Source organism: Lagopus leucura, unplaced genomic scaffold, assembly GCF_019238085.1.
Source record: "Lagopus leucura isolate 7727_CA_CO unplaced genomic scaffold, USGS_WTPT01 Super-Scaffold_100035, whole genome shotgun sequence".
In the NCBI taxonomy this organism is placed as follows: Eukaryota; Metazoa; Chordata; class Aves; order Galliformes; family Phasianidae; genus Lagopus; species Lagopus leucura.
The window spans coordinates 3,531,628-3,552,490 of NW_024962284.1; positions in this window are offsets into that span (position 1 = coordinate 3,531,628).

Sequence of the window (20,863 nt, forward strand, 5' to 3'; positions counted from 1 at the left end):
GAGTAAGTAATATCAACTTCAGAGTGACCCCTATAGGTGGAGACATAGATACGCCCTCATTCTTATTTTTGTTACCCACTTTCTTCCCCCTCAATTTGCTAATTGAAGTCACTCCTTGCAGATAAACTGAAGTAAGGGTAAACATACAAACTTTGTGTAGGCTGTGTAGTTTTTGCCTATAAAATACAATACTCATTAGCTCTCAGATGATGCTGGCAAGGCAAGCACCTACAATATCAAAGAGATTTGAGATAATGATGCTTAATAATTTTCCCTCTGCAAACAAAAAGACAGTTTCTTTGAACTCAAGAACTGCAGGCAGTGAAAGTCTTTGACGGTACCATGTTTGTAGGGTGATTCTTATAGTTATTTATACGCAATATGTCATCACCTCAAAAATCTATAAGTAGTTCTCTTACAGAGGTTAAGATGTCCCACAGAATTTCATCCTATAGTGAGGGACACTGAGAAGCTTTCTGAGGTGACAAAAAAAAGTCACAATGGGAACATTAATAGGACTTGGACTTTAACCTAGTGTTAGCTTGAGACTGTGAGGACTAAGAGGAAAATGAGAACAACAACTCACCTTAGTTTCTAACCTCTCTTATCTCTGGATACTGAATTTCTAGGGTTGATTTTACTCACAGAACACTTGGTAAAGATTTGCTTCATATCTCAAAGCCTACAAAGAGTTCAGAGAGTCACTCAGGTTCAACTAACGTCTATGAACCATTACCAGTTCAAGTAATGTCTATGCTTATTCATATCACAATTAACATTGCACAGTAAAAGTAGGCTACTGAATACACTGAAATGTTTCAATAAAATAAAGAGCAAACAGAGCTATGTAAGTGTTCAAAGCTGAAATGAACAAACAAATTTGGGGAAATACTTCAGCCTCTTCAGCCTCTGTTTGTTGGTTTTCAAGGAGAATAGGCAAAGACATTTTTGTATGTTTGCAACGTGCCCTGTGAAGGGTAATTGAAAGTAGTATAAATCACAAAAGGACAATAACCTCTTTTTGTTTTCCTGGAATAATTAAAAATAAAAAATAAATAGGAACCATCTGGAGTACAGACTGAGCAGACTGCAGCACAAGCCACAAAGATTTTCTCAGACAATTGCACTGCTCATACATTCATTCACCTCTGAAGTACGTCACTGGAAACTGGCTGCCAGCCTTTCAAAATGACTTCCTTTGGACTTCTAATCAGTCCCTTGCAGGTTGGAATGGGTGAACAGAAGCTGTTAAAAATACAACCAGCCATACCTTCTGCCTCCCTGCGTGGGAAGAGAAAGCGAAGACTAGTGGTCTGAATCCCAGTTCTCCACGCGTACCACATGAATCAGATCTGGCAGACAAGCAGATGGTATGTGATTTAAACAGTTCATTGCTCTCTTAACCTTACTTAATGATTAATTTGGCACTAATTGCAGATTGTGTAAATATAGCTTATCATTTAATACTCAAGTAGCAAATGATTTGTCAAGTTGAAACGTCAGTTTTGGCCAAATGGTACCTTCATCTTTGCATATGTCAGCAGTTACAAAGTCTGCTGCTGAAAATCCAACAGAGAACGTTCCTATGCAGAATGAGATTTCTGAGTTTGAGAACCCCCCACCTATCCGCCCAAGTTCTCTGCTCATGGATATTTTAAGTTTCAGAGGAAAAAAAAAAAAGAAGCAGACATTATGTTTAATGATCAGATTGAAGAAGAATGATTACTGTGTATGCAGTTTTTATTTTAACACTAACAAATGATATTTTCCAGCATGTGCCAAGCACCAGCCTAACAGAGACAGTTTTGAAAAATGAACTAAAATAGCATAGGCAATTCCACTTCATTAACACTGAGATTGTAGCAGCAATCAGCACAGCCTGGGATTCATGGAAAGTCTAAGAAAAAGCACTGGGAATTTGTTTCACTTTCCACACTTCCTGATTTTTCAGTTTCAAAGCACAGTCATGCAGCAGTTCAAAGAAAAGACATGGAAGAGAAGTTTGTCATTACATGAATGCATTGCTAATGATGACTAGCTGATCAAGTACTACTACTTTAAATTCTTTTGATTCCTACCTCCTTGTATCTTGATCTTAAGCTACCACTATGTTTACCATCATCAGCAACAAATACAATGCAATCCTAGGGCAACAAGAATTCTTGAAATATTCCATCAAGGTTTTTACCACATGAAATCTTCATGATTATCCATGAATTGTGAGGAAAGTACACGTGCAAGATGAAGAACCATCAGCTCTAATTTCTTCCAGGGCAATGAATAATCAGACCTCAAGTGAAAGAACAGAAGACCTATTACTTCATCAACAACAGTGTAAAAGACAGAGCAAAACTCACATGATACCTCCTCCTCAAACAGCAACATGAATCTTCACTGTTTTCAGGGTAAAAGAAACAAGGAAACTTTTTGGATTCAGGCAGAATTTTATCCTTTAGGAAACAAAAAAAAACCGTGCTCACATATCCCGATGCTTCAGATATGAGTCCTAATAAAGACACACAAGATTGTTCTTTAAGAAATAAGAGTTTCCATGTATATGTAAATCCCACATGAAAAATTCTGCTATGTAGAAATGTTCCCTGCTCCAATATGACAATTCTCACTCTCAATTATATATATATACATACATACATATATTTCCATGTCCTTCTTTCCATCTTGTGATACTGTAGACAGTTCCCATATAACCCATTAAACACAACAGACATGTTGCAAGACTTTCTTTTTATGATACGTTTGTTTCAAGACCAATATTTGATTCCCATTCCAGACCCAGCAGAACGGGGCCAAAATTAAGATGATCAGACACGTATGCGCTTTATATAAATGCAGAGCTTTCAGATTTTTTCTTTCAACAGGAACGATACTAAAATAAAATAGTTGATATTGGAGGAGCATCTCAGAACCTAAATTGTCAGGCACTGTAAGTGAAATGAAAATGAAATAAGAAATAATGGACAAGGGGTTCGCAATATCACTGCAGAAACAGAAAAATGGATAATGGCTGCAGGTAAGTACAGCATTTCTCAAAGCTGACATCTGAGTGGAGTTATGTACATTTCCATTTTTAATTCAGAAATGTAAGCAATACATTGTTTAAAAAATGACTTACTACAGCAATGCCGAATTTAATTTGATATCATGAAAGAAATGTAATTTACATGATGTTCTCAAATTAATCTTGTTGTGTTCTCTAGATAAAAGTCAATTACCCTTTCAGTGATGTTACACTATTTTCTATGATGCAGTGCTTCATTCATTACAAGGCACAAAAGAATGTAAATGTGCAAAATATGGGTTTAGATAATGATTCAAAACATACCTTTTATTATTTATTTTTTTTCCTGTGAGTGGAACAGCAACTTATGTTATTTTCAAGGAGAGGTCATTATGTATCCCCAGCAATTCGACCAAAATAGAATCTGGTTTACACACCAGATAAGCAAGGGTGCCACAAAGTCAAATAGTCCAAAAACAACTTATTTGTGTTCCTGACTACAGTTTACTGTTGAGCTGCAGCCCTTGGGGAACTTTTTCAGGAGGTTTTCTACACAAACTTCAGAAGTTCTTTACGATGTGCAGGAAACACGATCATCTTTAGAAACATGAAAACAATCATGTCTACTTTGCCAATGATAGAAACTAAAAGGGCAGCTCTGCAAAGCTGAAGATGACAGCATGGTGTGCTCAGGAAAACTCGAGACTGCTATCTGAAAACCAGTAACAAAGCAAGTTGCAGTAGATCAAGGCTTTTTCCAAAGAATTCACTGAAACATTCTATTTGAATTCTGTCATAGAGATTTTTAAGATATAATAACTAGAAATGGTGAGTCTAAATGGTAAATATTTCAAGATATTTATTTGGAAGTCATTTAATAATATATAAGCCTTCAGTAAGAAGAAACAGAAATCTTATTGGATTAACACTCAGCCCATTGATAACAGATACGGAATTCAAGCTTTTGAATCTGTCTCCTGAGATGAACTTCAGATTGATTAGATTCCACAACAAAGCAAATGTAAAAAAGATTAAAATTTCAGCAGAGGGGAGGGTAACAGAGACAAATCCATAGTAAGAGCAACATTTAATCTTCTTTTTAAATAAAAATTGCTTGCTTACTTTTCTTGTTTGTATCGTTGCATTAAGAAGAAATGAATAAATCAAAAGAAGTGCCCCTTATGCTAGCTTTAGTTCTCCACACCTCAATCCTCTATGCTCAGTCTCCCAGATGTCATATATATTCTCTGAGCCCAGAAGCTACTGTTTGTTGGGATTTTTCCTTTGTTTAGAAAGATTGTCAAAATGTATATGACAATGTCTATGACTCTAGAGCCACAGAAGCATCCATTTGTTTATGGTGGTGGGTAAGCATTTTAAATGCTGGAAGAAATCAAAATGAGCTATAAGCAAATGCTACTAAGAAAAGACCATCACTCCCACTCTGAGTTCCAGTCAAGAACTGTCTTCTAGTCTTCTTCAAGTCTTCTAGAGAGATGTACACAAGCTCTGTTTAGATTTTCTCTCCATTCATATCCGTGCATTTACGTTTTTTGGCATCAATCTTTATCTTCAAAAGGACCGAGGTTCTAAATCACAAGGGGGCCTAATTGCAGGTGATACATTTTGCCCTTATTCGTTTGAATAATTACAATAGAAATCTTGTCTCATATACTTAGCCAAGTAACTGTGAAATAGACACAGGTAGTAAGGATCACTTGCATAGTATGAAATTTACCCATAAATCAGTATCAATACGAGACCTAAGTAACTCTGAAGTTCCACTACAACCTAAATGAGGACAATCTCTTACGTAAGGTAATATTATTTTTTATTTCTTTTTTAGACAAAACAAAACAAAAAAGTAGATACAAGATTAAAAAGATGAAAATTTAGAAGTAAGGAACATTGTATCTTGGAAGTAAATGATATAGGAGCCATTGATACTCTCTAAGTATCATACCTCAGATCTATCCTCTGATGGTCTGAATTCTTCAGGCTGCGCATGCAGTAATCAATTTCTAAGCCAAGTCATAACACTTGTGTCATTTTCCACACCACTGATAAAACTCCAGCACATTTCATTACCTGTACTTCAAATGTCTGCTTACATTCCTTCTCTTATGCTCTGGCTATTTTCTTTTCTCCCATAACATACCCAAATATTAAATATTTATCTGGTTTGTTCTCAGACTGTTCCTGAACTAAACACAGAAAGAAGTGACAAGTAAGGAAGTGATAGCTTTATATATCCCCTGTTGATTTACTGGATCAAACAGATATTATAGATACAAACCGCTGAATATTCATGGAATCATAGAATTCCTTGGGTTGGAAGGGACCTCAGGGACCATCAATGTCCAACACCCCCAGCACAGGCAGGATTGCAGCCTCTAGATCAAATACCAGATCAGGTTTCCCAGGGCCCCATTCAACCTGGCCTTAAGGTTTAAACGCCTCCAAGGACAAGGCATCCACAACTTCCCTGGGCAACCTGTTCCAGCACATCACAATAGGTGATGATATGGTAGATTTTGAGTCACACCAGCCTTTGCTATGTAACCTGTTTTTTTCACAAGCCAAATTTCAAGAAGTAGAAATAAGCGTACGATACAGTTCTCATTCCAGTTTACTTGTTCATCTTTCTTTTGAAACAACGTAAAAATCTGTCAAAACTGAGGTTTCGTGAAGAGGGAATGATTTATACGTGCTGTTGGACTGAGATCATCCACACGTGGGACAATTATAAGAGCATACTTTGTCACTTCTGAGTGATGCCAAATTATTGCCTGGCTTTGAATCTGCTGTAGATTTTGAAAAGGTTCAGAAGATGTCACTAGTAATTGTTGCGTGAGATGAGAGTGGAAACAGTGAAAACATGAAGATTTTAAAAGTTCACATAAAAATGGTGCCAAACCAATACCAATAATAGAACTGTAAAGACCCATTAATGTTATATTTTCACTATTTTTACCGGTTTTCTTCAATAATAGTTTTCAAGAATTACTGAATGCCACCAGAAACACAATACTTCCTGATAATTCTTGATGAACCAATTTCATTTTGAATTTCCACAGCTATCATCAAAAATGACACATAAGGCTAAATTTTGAGAACTTTTCATTTTATTCTGACTTCACAGAAAAGTCAGAATAGAATCAGTCCGTAAATCAAAGAATTTCATTGTGACCTTCAATTCAGATATCCAGCTGGGCTTTGAAAATCAATACATACAAATAAATCTGTGCATGTGAGCAGTCCCATTGTGTATGCCACCGTTCAATAATTTAAAAATAAAAAACAAAAATCTGGCAAAAATCAAAATTTTTCATCAATGTATTTCTCTTCAATTTCAATACCTTGAAGTTTACATATAACGAGTATTTTCTTTTTGCAGCAAGTCAAGGTCAAAAAGATTGCCAGTACAGTCAGAACAGAACTATATTAAATGAAACGAAAATTGAACTGGCGGTACCATATTCATCTGGTGCTTCAGGCCTCCAACCTGCCCTCTTTTTAGTAACAGTCATAAACCTTTAATCTTACAAAACATTCCATTTGTAACCACAGGGCTGGCTGTGTCTTTAAGCATACAGATACAAGTGAAGCATGTTGCACATGATGTGCACCGCCCTAGGAAGAGCTCACGGGATTATTGTGCATGACTCGGATGTGGGTCTTTCTCTCTACTGCAGTTGCTGACAGGGGCACAGGTTTAAAAAGGACCATACTCGTAACAAATAATGACATTCTTGCAGGAAGCCAGCTGCTTACTTTTTCCCTCCATACTTGCTTACTTGGAGACATACCCCACAGCAGGTATGCCTACTTTGTGAAGTGAAGCTCTGAGCCTTTTCTCAGGTTCAGATTAAGTGCTCTCATGTTTAACTGAATGGTACACCAGTAAAAAACGTTACAGATTTCTGCATAAGCAGAAACTTCGATCAAAACTCATGCTAAGCACTGTGAGGATGATCCATACCTGCCTGCAGTCACACATGTCAGTACATGTGGATGGAAAGTACACACATCTCAGGACTTCTTACATTTAACTTAGCAGTACATCATCATTACATGATCTCTTCCAGATCTCTGGAATAATGTTTACATATAAGTAGGGGAAAATTTGGTGACAAAATATTTTTAATTACACTATGCTAATTTTACTATATATATATATATATTATTTATTATTATTATTATTATTATTTTACAAAAAAATATATATATATATATATTTTAGGGTGGGAGGGGGTAAATATTCCAGTTTTATTGAAATATTCACCATGGCAGTGATTAGATCAGACACGGATCTAGAATCTTACTCCTATAACCTGACAAAAAAATATATGAGCTTACGTTCATATTTTACCATCTCATTTTGATTTTCTTTTCTAACAAACAATTAAATATTTACTTGGTCTTGTAAAAGATTGTAAAAGTAAGGACTCATAGCAGCCTTCCATATTCATACAGTCTACAAATTTAATTTTCCTTAGCAGAATTTGGAAATGGCAAATCCCAAAGCTGAATTTTTCTCTCACAGGTTGCAATCACAGCAGCTAACCAGGCACTATCTGGATACATATCTAATGTAACATGTTTTTGGTTCCTCACTGCTTTTAACAGAGTTCTTACAAAATGTACTAATAAATAAGTAAATAAATAAATTGTTGTTATCTGCATTTTCTGTAACACTGGAGGTTCCAGTAAACATCAGAATCAACAGATTGTGCAGAAATTTGGGAGCTCATGCAGTCCAACATCCTGCTAAAAGCAAAGTGACACTAGGACAGATTACCTTGAGCTTTGTCCAGATGTGTCTTGAAATTCTCCAAGAAGAAAAATTCCACAACCTCTCTGGCAAACTTGTTTCTGGTGGTGTACTTCTCCTGGCTCCTCTCAACCTGACCCTTCACCCGTAAGCTTTCTCAGTTCATGACCATCAGTGGTGGCCATGATGGAGGCATCTGGCTGTGATAGCTGAACCAGAGTTAAGATGGTTTCGGGGGAGACAGCATTCATCATTCATCAGCCAAGTATGGTTTGTAAAAAATGATCAGAAGTCAGACATCTAATAGCATGAATGGAATCACAGAATCATAGAATCACCAAGGTTGGAAAAGACCTCTAAGATCATCCAGTCTTAGAAAACAGAACAAACAAAACAAACAAAAAACTTTAACTAAACAAACAAACAAACAAAAAAACCTCTTTAACTAAAAGAGTTAAAAATAGGATTCTTTCTGAGTGATGGATCACAACCAAATACCAGGAGTTAAGCTACTCAGTTTTCTCATTACTCCCCTACCTGATACCACTATTTACTACCTGTACTACAATCAGAAGCCGTGAAGACATCTTTATATCAGTATCATAAAGCAGGACTTTGGCAGATGTCCTAGTAATTAACAGTGAGTGTAGTGTACTATTTGTAGTGTAACACTACAGGCATACTAGGCAGCTGGACAGCTGGACTTCTGAAGAGTACTTCCTTCAACACTTTCAATTTGCTGTCAGAGAGAGCTCAATCCAAAACATTCATTCCAAGAACGTTTCCTTTTCCATTACACTATGAAGAACATCTCACGAGCACTGTCACTACTGGATCAGTAAAACATTTTATCAGAGGCAGATGAAAGCTTTGCTATCAGAGGATGGAATGCTGTTTGCTTAGGAATTCAGTGCATCCCCTTTCTTCTGTACAATTTCTTTGATTTTCATTGATTCTTCCTACATTAATATGTTCTTCTCTGAGAAAAAAAGCATCCTTGAGCCTGCAGGTAAAACCAAATCAAATTTTTAAAGTGTCAGAGCTCTGATAAAGGCCTTGTTCTTTAGCAACTACTTAATAATTAAGAGGCTGCAGCAGCAGTTTGAAATGGCCCATAGTTGGCAATTTATTTTTGGTATCAAAACCATTAATGATGGGCAACCTGCGTTTCTGTGTCATTTGAGGACAAATTGTTAAGTTTTAGGCCATCTTGAGGAAAGGAGGAAGAAAAGACATTGCGTTAATATAAAATTAAAAGAAAACTCTTTTTAGGTTAAAATTAGATTCTACAAGCTCAAGTTAATTTCCATTTCATGCATTTGCCTTTACATTTTCCCACTATAAGGAAAACGAAACTACTTGGTCGACATCAAACATGAACAAGCCAAGACAGAAGAAACAGCATGCCTTGGTTTATAACCCCATCTCATTTCAACTCTTTTCTTAACAAATGCAGACCAGCTCCTGTGAAGCTGGCTAATTTCTATTCTTGATAAAGGAGGGACTTATTTTGACATATCTCTAAGAGCTCCATGAGATAGAAAGATGTGAGCCAGGAGAAGGGCATCAAGAAAAGACCCATCAAAACTTTTTTTTTTTTTTTTTAATTCATAGAATGGAGTCAAGTTCTTTCATTCTTAGGCCATTTATGATTTTTTTTAAAGATGACACTAGACCCATAATCTATGCAGTTTTCACCAGATTTTCATCTATTCTGAAATAGGATTTCTGTTATTAAAACCAGATGTATCTATGAAATAACTTCTTTTTCCAGACTTTCCAAAAAGGGAGACTAATATCATTTTCGTAGTAAGTTAAATGCCATAAATAAACCACAGTAGTAGAAAGCTCTTCCTGTTCATTTGCTTCTCCCTATGAACACAGTTAAAAGATTTCTTGGCAAAGAATGGAAAAAGCTCAGTTCAAGTAGAAGTCAAGAAGGAACATACAAGCTCTGGAAACTGAAGTTACTTGCTAAGAGATCCCAATGGCACTGTAACCACAGAGTAACTGCATATTCTTTTTTTTTTCTCTCTCTCTCTTTTAGCAAACATAGAAATCAAAGTCAGGACCAACTATTCCACTACTGTCAATCATTAGGCCTCAGCCCAGCTGATGATATCACCTCCACAGCTTAGACAATCTGAAGGCTGAGAAATACTCAGCTCCAGCATTTAAAAAAAAAAAAAAAAAAAAAAAAGAGGAGAAACTAAAGTTGTTGCCACAAAACTTGCTAAATCATATTGTTCACTTGCAGTCCTTCACATTTGTAAGCTCTCAATTGAAAATAAACCCCAGCTTATTGCGGTTCAGGAAGAGCACAAGCAGTATGCTACATGCAAAACAAAAATTATGTTAAAGAAAAACACTTCTGTGAGAACTAAATGTGTACAATTTAACTTGAACTTTGTAAGAATTCCTGAAGAAAATAACAGTAGTTTTTCCTTTAAGTTACTAAGACGCTTCAGCCACCTCCATTTCAGTGACACACTATACGCTCAAGATAACCTTTACTAGAAGAATCCTATAAATCTGCAACAGGGAAAATGCTTTTCTGGTATTAAAGACATATGTTCCCTTCTCTTTCCTTGTCTCAAAAAAAAAAAAAAAAAAAAAAAAAAAAGTTGGGAGTAGAGATAACATGAACCAAATAGTTGGCTTTGAAAGGAAGGTCATGTAATGACAGGACAGGAAATGGCTTTAAACTGCAAGAGGGTAGACTTAGACTAGATACAAGGAAGAAATGCTTTACTGTGAGGGTGGTGAGATACTGGAACAGGTTGCCCAGCAAGGCTGTGAATGCCTCCTCCCTGGAGGCGTTCAAAGCCAGGCTGGATGGGGCTCCGAGCAACCTGGTCTACAAGAAGATTAGAACTAGATGATCTTAAAGGTCCCTTCCAACCCAAACCATTCTATGATTCATTACTGCCTTGAATGTTTCACCACTTTGCAGTTCATCTGTTAAGCATCATCTTTCAAGCTAAACAGCACTTTACATGGCGTAATAATGCATTCCTTGGTATCTTTATGATAAGATCTGCTGTAGTCCTCTTACAAAAGAGTCAGTGTGAACAAGGGTATCAGCCTGTTCTATCACAATCTGTCATAATTAATGTATTTTTTTCCTTCCTTTACTGTTATTTTGTTTAACGTGTTTGCTTGATAAGTTCACATCCTTGCATACTCTTAATTCAGACTCATTGGTATACGTTTGTCTGAAGGCTGTTCATATTTTTTAATACAGATGTATTCTCCAAGTTTGGGACATCAGTCCAGCTTTAACATATTAATTACAGGATCCTTTCTAGTAGTAGTTGCATATGCCAGTTTTTGACTCACAGAGTGAGGTGTGTGCTGAGTCTGATCAGTTTCAAAGTATGCTGTAGAGTTCTTTCATAAAACTTCCTGCCTAAAGGCAGCAATAATAAAGTTGTCATTTATGGAAATGGGAGATCTTTTTGTTAATTGCTGAGGTATCACTTGGTTATACGAGAGATCACTCTTAACTATTTGAAGACTGACCCTTTGCCTTACATAGAAACGTTCAGTTAGCGTATGGCAAAACATTTCTGAGGCACACATACAAATACTAAGAAATACATAAAAATAGAAGCAATGTAAATCAGCACATAGGTTTGCTTCACTGATAATAACACTTCTTAGCTGTAGTATATGCAGTTCATTGCAGAGCAAAGGATATGATAAACTTTATCACTTAAACCTCTTAGCCATTTATTCTCACGTACTGTATTTCCTTACAACACAATTTGCTTGAAAGGCAGAATCCAATTATTCCTTAATTAAGCAAATCCATGTCATTTGTTCAGCTAGAAGGGACTTGGACTCAAATAGTTGAATGTTCTTTTTTAAGAATAAAAAAGAATTCTTCATGTGTTCTGGAATTAAATGCAGTGGAAAGAATTGCAACTAATTCCTGGTCGGAATTATTTCAGACCTAGGAACACCAAGTATCAGGAGCAGCTTTGCACCAATGTGCTAGACACAAATTATCATCTCTATACATCATAAATCTTCCAATTTGTATCTCTAAGAGCTTCACTTTTTAAATAAACAGCTGCAATGAGATCCTTGAAAATCACACCAAGGTAAGATTTGTAACCACCTGGACACTTGACCTGACATCAGTGTGGGCCAGAAATTATATATTTATGCTAAAATTCTGGATCGCATAGGTGCACAGGAAGGTGTAGTAGCATTTTTGCAGGCAAAAGTGCATGTATGCTTCTGAAATTCTGTGGGTCTCAACTACCAGTTGGCAGTATTTAACTTTTTATAATTTCTTACATGATTATTTTATTTAATATTTATACAGTTCCTTTCTAACAGTTGTTTTTATCTCTATGGGATACTGGATTGCTATCTGAATATCTGGTAGACGAAGTTATGTATATGCCTAAAAAACACAAATTCGTTTCCCCTCCTTCTTCCAGTTTTGTAGTACCAATGACAAATTCGGCCTTAATTTTCTTATAAAGGGATCCCAAATCATACAGGGATCAGTCTCTCATAAAAGTACATAATCTTTCACGTTTCCTCTGTTTTATGCTGAGGGGGTGGGATGGAAGAAATTCAGCAGATGAGGGAGGAAAAAAGCAATGACTCAAAATTCAGAACAGCTAAATAGGTCATTCAAGTCTTATAATAATCTCCAGTATGTAGGAGCAGGTGATGACACTGCTAGTCAGAAACAGAAATTGAGAATGCAGGATGCTGGCATTTTTTTTTCAGAGCTTATAGATCTCATGAGCACTGGATCGTCTCTACTATATGTGATGTTCTAGGATGCACATTATCACACGTGTGAGGGAAGATTATGCATGAGAACATGCAGGACAGTTCCACAGCCTTAAAATATCTGCTTTCAAAGACATTCAGATAAAATGGCTTTAATATATTTAAAGTCATCACTGAAAGTAACAACCAGTCCCCATTGTTAGAACCACCACTTTTCTGATCCAACTTTTGCTTTAGTTAATCCTGAAACGGTATACTAAAAAAATCACTTCAGTCAGTCAGTCAATGAATTCATTACAAAGATTTTCTCTTACAGTCTGCAGAAGGTAATTAATCAGTTCATTTCATCAGCACCTTTAACTTTGTGTACTCACAGAAGAACGGTAGCATACTACTGCCTGTGACCTCACCTGAAGTCATAGCAAGGTTGTCTGTAACGGGAGCAGGGCTGTGGACATACGACAGAATTTTCACTGATTGCAGAAGTAGATATTGAGCCTTCTGTTGTTTGTTGGTTTGTTTGTTCTTCAAAATGGTTAAAAAAGACAGCTTGATAACTGAGACACAAAGTTCACTATCTTGCCTCTCCTGTACCCTTTCAATTTAGGGCAGATCTGAGAGTTTTCACCTAGTTGAAGACTTAAGCATTTCATAAGGCTACCAAAACCATAGCCTATTTAATTGCCCACTGACAATCAATGGGCTGCAAGTCCTCACCTCTTCTTCCAGGACTGTGTATATGGCACTATCACAGCACAGTCTTTCCAGAGGATTCAGGAATAAACTATATAGCAGAAGTTCCTTTCAGTGCTCTGCCTGCAGTGAGAAGGTGGAAATGAGATGGAGAGAACCAGTTCATACAATTTCCTGTAAACCTTTTTCCTTTGTTCCAAGCAAGGCACATAAGCAGCAGGAGGACTGCACTTCCCCTTTTCATTCTGGGAGAAATTCTGTGCTTAAGATAACAACAGGAATGATTACATTTAATGTTCTACAGTTCAGAGAGAAAGTAAAGAGAAAGCATGTTTTCTTGAGCACAGTTCTATATGTCTTTTATGCACAGGGATAAGTAACATGGCCTGAAGTAATTAACGTCACTGCACTTAAAGACTGTTGTATTATCACTCCTCAGGCTCCTTGGTGAGAGTTCCCCAACTTTCTGCCCAGAGGTTTTACCTGATAAAGAAAGGACTGAACACGGCAGGAATCTGGCCAAGGACCAGGAGGCTTAAAGAGCTGTTTAAGTTCTAAACTATCATTTAGTTCTGCTTGCCACGATGCTGTAGAATAAAATCTACTTTAGCTGTGAACTTTCAGAAGTGTATGAACTTTCACTCAAGAACCACAAGATGGCACTACAACAAGCACAAAAAGCTTTTTAATTATCAGCAACCATGATCTTGCTCATTTATATAATTATTGAAGCAATTGAGTAAGACTGTTTCTTTTTCAGGCATTACTACAGAGATTACAGACGGATTTTTGCTCTGTGACTTTCCTATCCCTGCAAAGCCAAACAGGCAGTATTTAGACTATTCCACTTCAAACAGCTGGTTAATACTGTGCTGAAGCAGACACAACATAGATCAACACTGTAAAAGGTGATCAGTGACGATAGGTAGCCAATTTCAAGATAATTTTAATCACACTTAAGAACCTTCATTTTACAGGCTGGTTCATTCAACTTGCCCTGCTTGATGCCTGCCCTGTTCCTCCCTCCCACAGCTCGGTTCAACATTCCCTGCCAACTCTGGTGCTCTGTCTGCCATCCCACGCAGCTCCAGGTCCACACAGAACTGCCTACAAGCATGAGTTCATTGCCTATCACCTGCCATGGAGGTAGGAGAAAAGGGTCCCAATCTCCTAACAAGAGACATAAGTTGTTTCTATGGTTCTTGGCAAGAAAAGAGGGACTCCAGGATCCTAAAGTGAACTGCAGGAAGTATTTTCTGATGCCACTCTGACCAAGACTCTGTTTAGAAGTTCCAGTTCTCAAGTAGCATTACTTTTCTGGCCCAAGAAAGCTTCCCACGTTCTGACATCACATGAATTCAAGAGTGTTTATCAAATACTCTAAATGCATGCCACCATAGCCTGGTGCAGCTCATGCTTTGAGGTACGTGACATGAAAGGTTCCACCTATTAGACCTTCCCAGCTACTCCTTCTGGTCACTATAATTTGCATCCCCTGGACTATAACACTGTTTCATCTTCCTGCTGCTTCTCAGAAACAATATTTCTTGGATTCCTCCGTAGCCTGGAGAAGGCACAAAGGCATGATGACATGACGTGATACGTAAGCTGCTTTGTGCTCTCTCTACTCAACTTCCAATGACCATTAAAGGAAGAAAGCTCAAATCCAGAAGGTTAACTACACAATACCTAAAACATTGTACCTTACAAAAAGCTTTCTGAATCTGTATCTGTCCGAATAAATATATTGCCTGTGTTTTCCTCTCCAGTATGTGTTCAGCCCTCAGCAGGCAATACCCAATTAAATGAAAGCAATTTTCTGACTATCACACTGTGGTTTTTGAAAATTTAATGATATAAAGCATCACTAATGTTTCTTTTTCTTCCCTTCCTTTTTCTTTTTAAAATTGATTGTTAGAGAACTACAGACACAATTGTTTCTGCATTGTAACAACCACACTGCAGGGCCAGGCCAATTCCTCTAGAAATGAGCAACATAGGATAGTTGGAACTCAGAACTCGAATCTAATTTCTCTTGCAATAAAAAGAAAGAAAAAAGAAAAAAAAGAAAAAAAAAACAAACAAACAAAAACAGAAATCCTAAGTTATTGGCTTGACTAAAGCCAAGAAAATATCTGGAGGGATGAGATAGACAACTGTTTCTTCCATCAGATGTATGAAACTTAATTCTCACCCTCTCACAGACACACTGTCAGTTCTGGCACAGGCAGAGAAGCCAACAAAGCCACAGTTCTTTCTCCTTACAAAAAAAGACAGTATGCCAAGAATCCTTAAAAACAGCTAACACTGTAGAGACACTTGGTCAGATAGGAAGTAAAAATCACAGCTGAAGGTAGCAATATATACATTCTCCTTGACTCTTCAACCTACTTTTCATAAATAACTTGACCTAAAAATTTCTGCATCTGCTAAACGAATATGGGTCAGACATCTCCAACCTAAGCCTAAGACTTTATTTAGCAACTCAAATAAAAAGAGTTTTTTTCTCAGTTATCCAGTGTGCTGAATCATTCTGCATCAACTTTAGAATGCTACCAATGCACAAAGTGGCAAGATTCAAATAAGCCTTATTGCATATCATAGCCATATAGTTTTAAAGCAATCAGCAGATGCTGTTGTCCATTTGTGAGTAAGGTGCAGTCCTGACAAACTTGCTGGTTTTGAAGAAATGCATGCTTTCTGCATAAATGCTTTTTTTTTTCATGTTTATTTGTTATGCACACTAGCAAGAAAGAAAACCAAAAAGCCTCTTGCTCATAGACTCTCAGGTATGCCTCTCAGTAAGCTGTGCCAAAGCAGCCAGGTAGCTCAGAGAGTTTTGCTTCCATTCACCCCAAACTCCTCTCTTAATAACTCATGATTTCAAGTAAATCCAGAGGGCTCTTTACTGCTCAGTGGGAAAGATGATAACACTTAGCATGGTTCCTTCTTTAATGGCACACACACAGGCATAACCTGAATTGGAGTGTGACAGAGCTTCACACCTCTGTGCGCTCTGCACAAGAATCAAATGATAACAAATCCTATCAGATAAAGCCTGATGCCCCTATTTCTAATCCCTTCAACTTACACCGTAGGAGAAATGGTTCTTCTCTTTAGCCATCAACAGCTCGATAACAAATCCATGTGGACCCAAAAACTGCTTCCATAATAAAAATGAATCCTTGCTGCCTATATATTAGTGGCACATATGAATAGAAAGGTATTGTCCATCAAGTCTCTCCCCTGTTTTTTCAGCTCTTTTCTCATAGGACCAATCTATTTCGTCAAGCCCATGAAAACTCATTCTTGTTCTTTTTGAGCAGAAAAATAAAAATAAATACTATTCAGACTCAGAAAGCTGAATATAAAACAGTATTGCTTCAGGACAGTTGCAGGATCAAAACTGCTACTTTTATACATACACACAAGATCTGAAAGATCTTTTTATTAAAAAAAAAAAAATACTCTGAAACAAATTGAGATGTCGAACATGAAAGAATGCAAACTGCCTTAGTCTGTCAGGGAAAAAAAAAAAGAAAAAAGAAAAAAAGCATTTTTAACAAATACACAATTTTTTAACCTCATTCAGTGTTTGTCTGGATCAACATATTTACTAACAGATACCACTGCAGTTATCAGAGGATCTTATACAAGAAGGTTACACAGTGGTTTTACAACAGCCTATAGCTAAACAATTTATGAATCCCAGCACTAAACAGGGTAAGAAAATACAGCTGCTATATATTAAGAAACATGGCATAAAATCACAAGAGACAAAACCACGGGAAAGAAATAAATGGATGAAGTAACATGAACACCTTCATTATCCTTTGTAGTGTCCTGTGTATATTAAACACATTTCAGAAGGATTAGCTTCTGCTTCTGTCAATTGCAAGGAGAATTTTTACATGACTTAGAATGACTAACAGTTCATGTGGGTATTAAAGAAAGAGACATACCAGCTTTGTGCCAAGCAATGGAAATTGGCATCTCAGAAGCTGCACAGGTCTGCACTATTAGACAGGTAGTCAGTGCATTCTGCCGTTTTGTTCGTGCTCCTGAGGGTGAAATATTCTGTTTGCATACGAGTGAGGATTGCAATTGTTCATTAAAAAATAACTCCTTAGTTCATGATGATGTTTCAACTATCCAGCTACGTGCTTGGCAGGCACAAGCTACTCACAATTCCGTAGCACCGATGCTGGGTAATTAAACAGTAGTATTGAACAATAGTGACCAACTACCTAACGCAATTACTACTAAACCCAATAACATTTTCCCCATTGAGTTTAAGAAGAATCAAAATAAACTCCAAGACAGGCAATGCAATGAGAGAAGTCGTCTCCCAGCAGCAGTAAGCAACAGCAGAAAGGGGATAAATTACACTCCAGTCAACTTACTTACCAGTGAAATATAGCTTTGTGCTGCCATACTGCGAAATATCAACTCCACAAAGAGATTGCAAATTGCCTCTCAATCTGTGCTTCAGGAATCCGTGTACTTCAAGGATATTAATTAGTGAATCACTGGGGTAGCAAAAAGGTCTTTTGCTTTAAATGCAGACTGAATTTGTACCTGCACAGAAATAGATTTGGACAGACAGAAGAAAGGGGGGGGCACTCAGTTAAGAGTTGCCACATGCAGAAGAAACTTCACACAAAAGAACTTGATGGCAGTGAAATGCACAACTTCAAACTCAAAGGACCAGTTCTTCGTTCTGTTCTGGAAGTTCAGCTACACCACAGTTTTAAGCGTCCTTACAAATGCCTTGAGGCACATTTTCAATGAGAAATAGCTTCCATGTAAAGAAAGCGTTACAATTCCCCAGTAATGTATCTATTTGACAAGATCTAAAACATGTAATTACAACCATGAATCTCACAAACTGAAACCCAAGGTCCCTTGGCACTTTTAAAAACATGTATATTAGAAGCTAGATTTGTTATGATTCTGGAATAATTTGCAGGCAAGCAAATTTTGACAGGACAGATTCAGATTACTCATAGTGGATAAGTAGCACACATAAAACCACATTTACCAATAGCACTTTCATAGAAGCTGAAGTTCTCTGAAAGATATAATCCACGTTCTTTAAAGCAAGGCAGTTTTAAAACCTCTAGCAACAAAATTGCTAGTATTTCCACCATCTTTCTTGAAAAAAGGAATTTCACTAGTTTAAGGAATATAAAAACCACAACATTTTCAGTTTGCTTTTGCAAATAAGTAAGTAGGTAAATAAATAAAATAGAAAACAATAGCAGAAGGTGTCACATTACTTCTGGCTGGAGTGGTTAGAAATAGCAAAGCAAGAAGCAGAAAACAGTCCAAGGGAATCAGCTGAAGAATTTTTTTTACAAGTAGCAATGGAAAGAAGCCTTTTATTTCCATGAGATGCTACAAGGCATTAATACAGCCATGTGAATGCGATGCCTGCCATGACTTCTAAAAAATTTGGAGTCTCAATCTCCAGGACTAGCCACTGTCTGATGAACGTTTTAAATACATTTAAATATTTAAATGTAGCATCTTCCCCAACTTGAGAAATAACTCATCTTTTAAAACAGATTATGGGAGCAAAATCCCTACTCCTTAAGTAACAACTGCTCACCTAATTAGCACTCCTCAGATGATGGATTGCAAATTAATTGATCTTAATTTCTAACTTCATACTCGCCTAGGACATACATATTCATAGTCTTAAACAAGGAATTTAGCAGAGCTAATGGCTGTTAATCAACCTAGAACTGATGACTACAGAAGCACTTACCAAGGAAGTGAGACAATGGAATCTGCCTTGTACAAGAGTTTGTTTTCTATGTACAAGGTGGCTTCAGGAATCCTACAGAGAAAAGGTTATGCAAAGCCTTTCCTGTTAACCTCTCCCCGCGTTACCAAGAAGTCCCATCAATTACGTGGCTATAGCTGTTCATTTTGTTGGGAACAAGCTAATACAGATTAAAAGCAATGCTATAGAAGAGCATTGGTTGCTTGCTTTTTTCCTCCTTTCAGTAAGAACGAGCTCTTGGTTTCTGTAATTCATGTTGCCACAACTGAAGAGGCTGGGTGAGCCAAACTGAGATAACTTGGAGGAGCAAGAAGACAGCATGGTAGGGATTAAGTCTGTACTCTGCTCATGAAACTGAAGTTTTAGTCAATGCGTATGTCTTCCTCAGATCATGAAGCAGATCTTTACAAATAAGAGATTAGGTATTTGCTGTGCTACCCTCTTCAAACATAGTTTACTTGGTTTTATTTAATATGCACAAATTAGTACTTAGAATGGCCAAATCCTCCATAGGGATGTAATTAATTTTAAGATGTCAGCTTTAGACTGGCATCTCTAAAATTAGTGAGAGCCCTTCCTGAGAAGCATGACTATATTGACTCTAAACAACAGAAAAGACCGCCAGCCAACTATCAAAGTTTGTTATTAGCAAAACAAACAAACAAACGAACAAACAAACAAAAAAGGGTTTTACTTTCATGACTTCCTTCTACACTTGTTTGGACAGTGTTTTGATTTAAACAGAACTATTATTACAGGGTATGCCTAGGGAACAATTGCAGATCACCTTCTACTTTTGCTGTGACAGGAAATTCATTAACAAATTAAGGTATTACAGGGTGGGTAGGAACTGGAACAGGTGGCCAGACTGCAGGACCACAGGAAGGTATCAGAAAGTTTAAGGGTTCACTTGAAAAAGCCATTCTGAAAAGCATCCTGTCTGCAGGACTGCTAATAAGCTGATGAGAATTTCTTTTCTTGATGAAATGCTTTTAACTATCTGTCCTTGCTTAGTTTTTTGCTCTGAATGGATTTCAGCAAAAGTCAGACTGACCATAATAGAACAGTCATAACAAAGCAAGACTGGCTGTTCTGGGCAGGTGATGGTAAATACAGCGTTCCGGTGAGTCATTCTCCCCAGAAGACACTGTATGTGAAGCTCCACGGAGTTATTTCTCTGTCATTACTCTGATGAAGAGGTGCACATCACTCACTTGGGAAAGCAGGAAAAGGGCAGTGAACAGGCAGCACTTCTCACAGTAGAAAATCCTACTGCAATCACAAACTAGGGAAGGCATTCAAGTTGTGTTACATCACTGCCAAGTGGGAATATTACCAGATTCCCTGTAGCATGAGAATACTTTATTTGAGATCACTGACAGAAAACAGAGCCTTGGTGTCTAATTATGTCATCTTTACAGTCTCTTTCCACAATACAAATATCCCTTAATGAAGTTAAAAAAAAATTTAAAAAAGGCCATGTGACAGAAAAGAACTGCACATAGTGGGATAGAAATCTGAACTTTGATGAGCCACAATTGTATTTTAGATGGTAAAGAAAAGTTGAGTCACCCAACTCAGAACTCAGAATAGTAGCCTTCACAGACTACTGATGAATAAACAAGAACATTATGCAGCCCACTGAGTAAAGTCACTCGAACCTAATTCAAGAGAAAAGCAGTTAAGACTGGCACGCTGAAAAAATCAGGAACATTCTCATTAACCAAAAAACACTCTGGCAACATCTCTGCTGTGAGTTAACAGAGGGCCAGCTTGCACTCCAGCACATCGGTTTGGGATTGACATAAAACACAAATAAAACACCTGAAAAAGA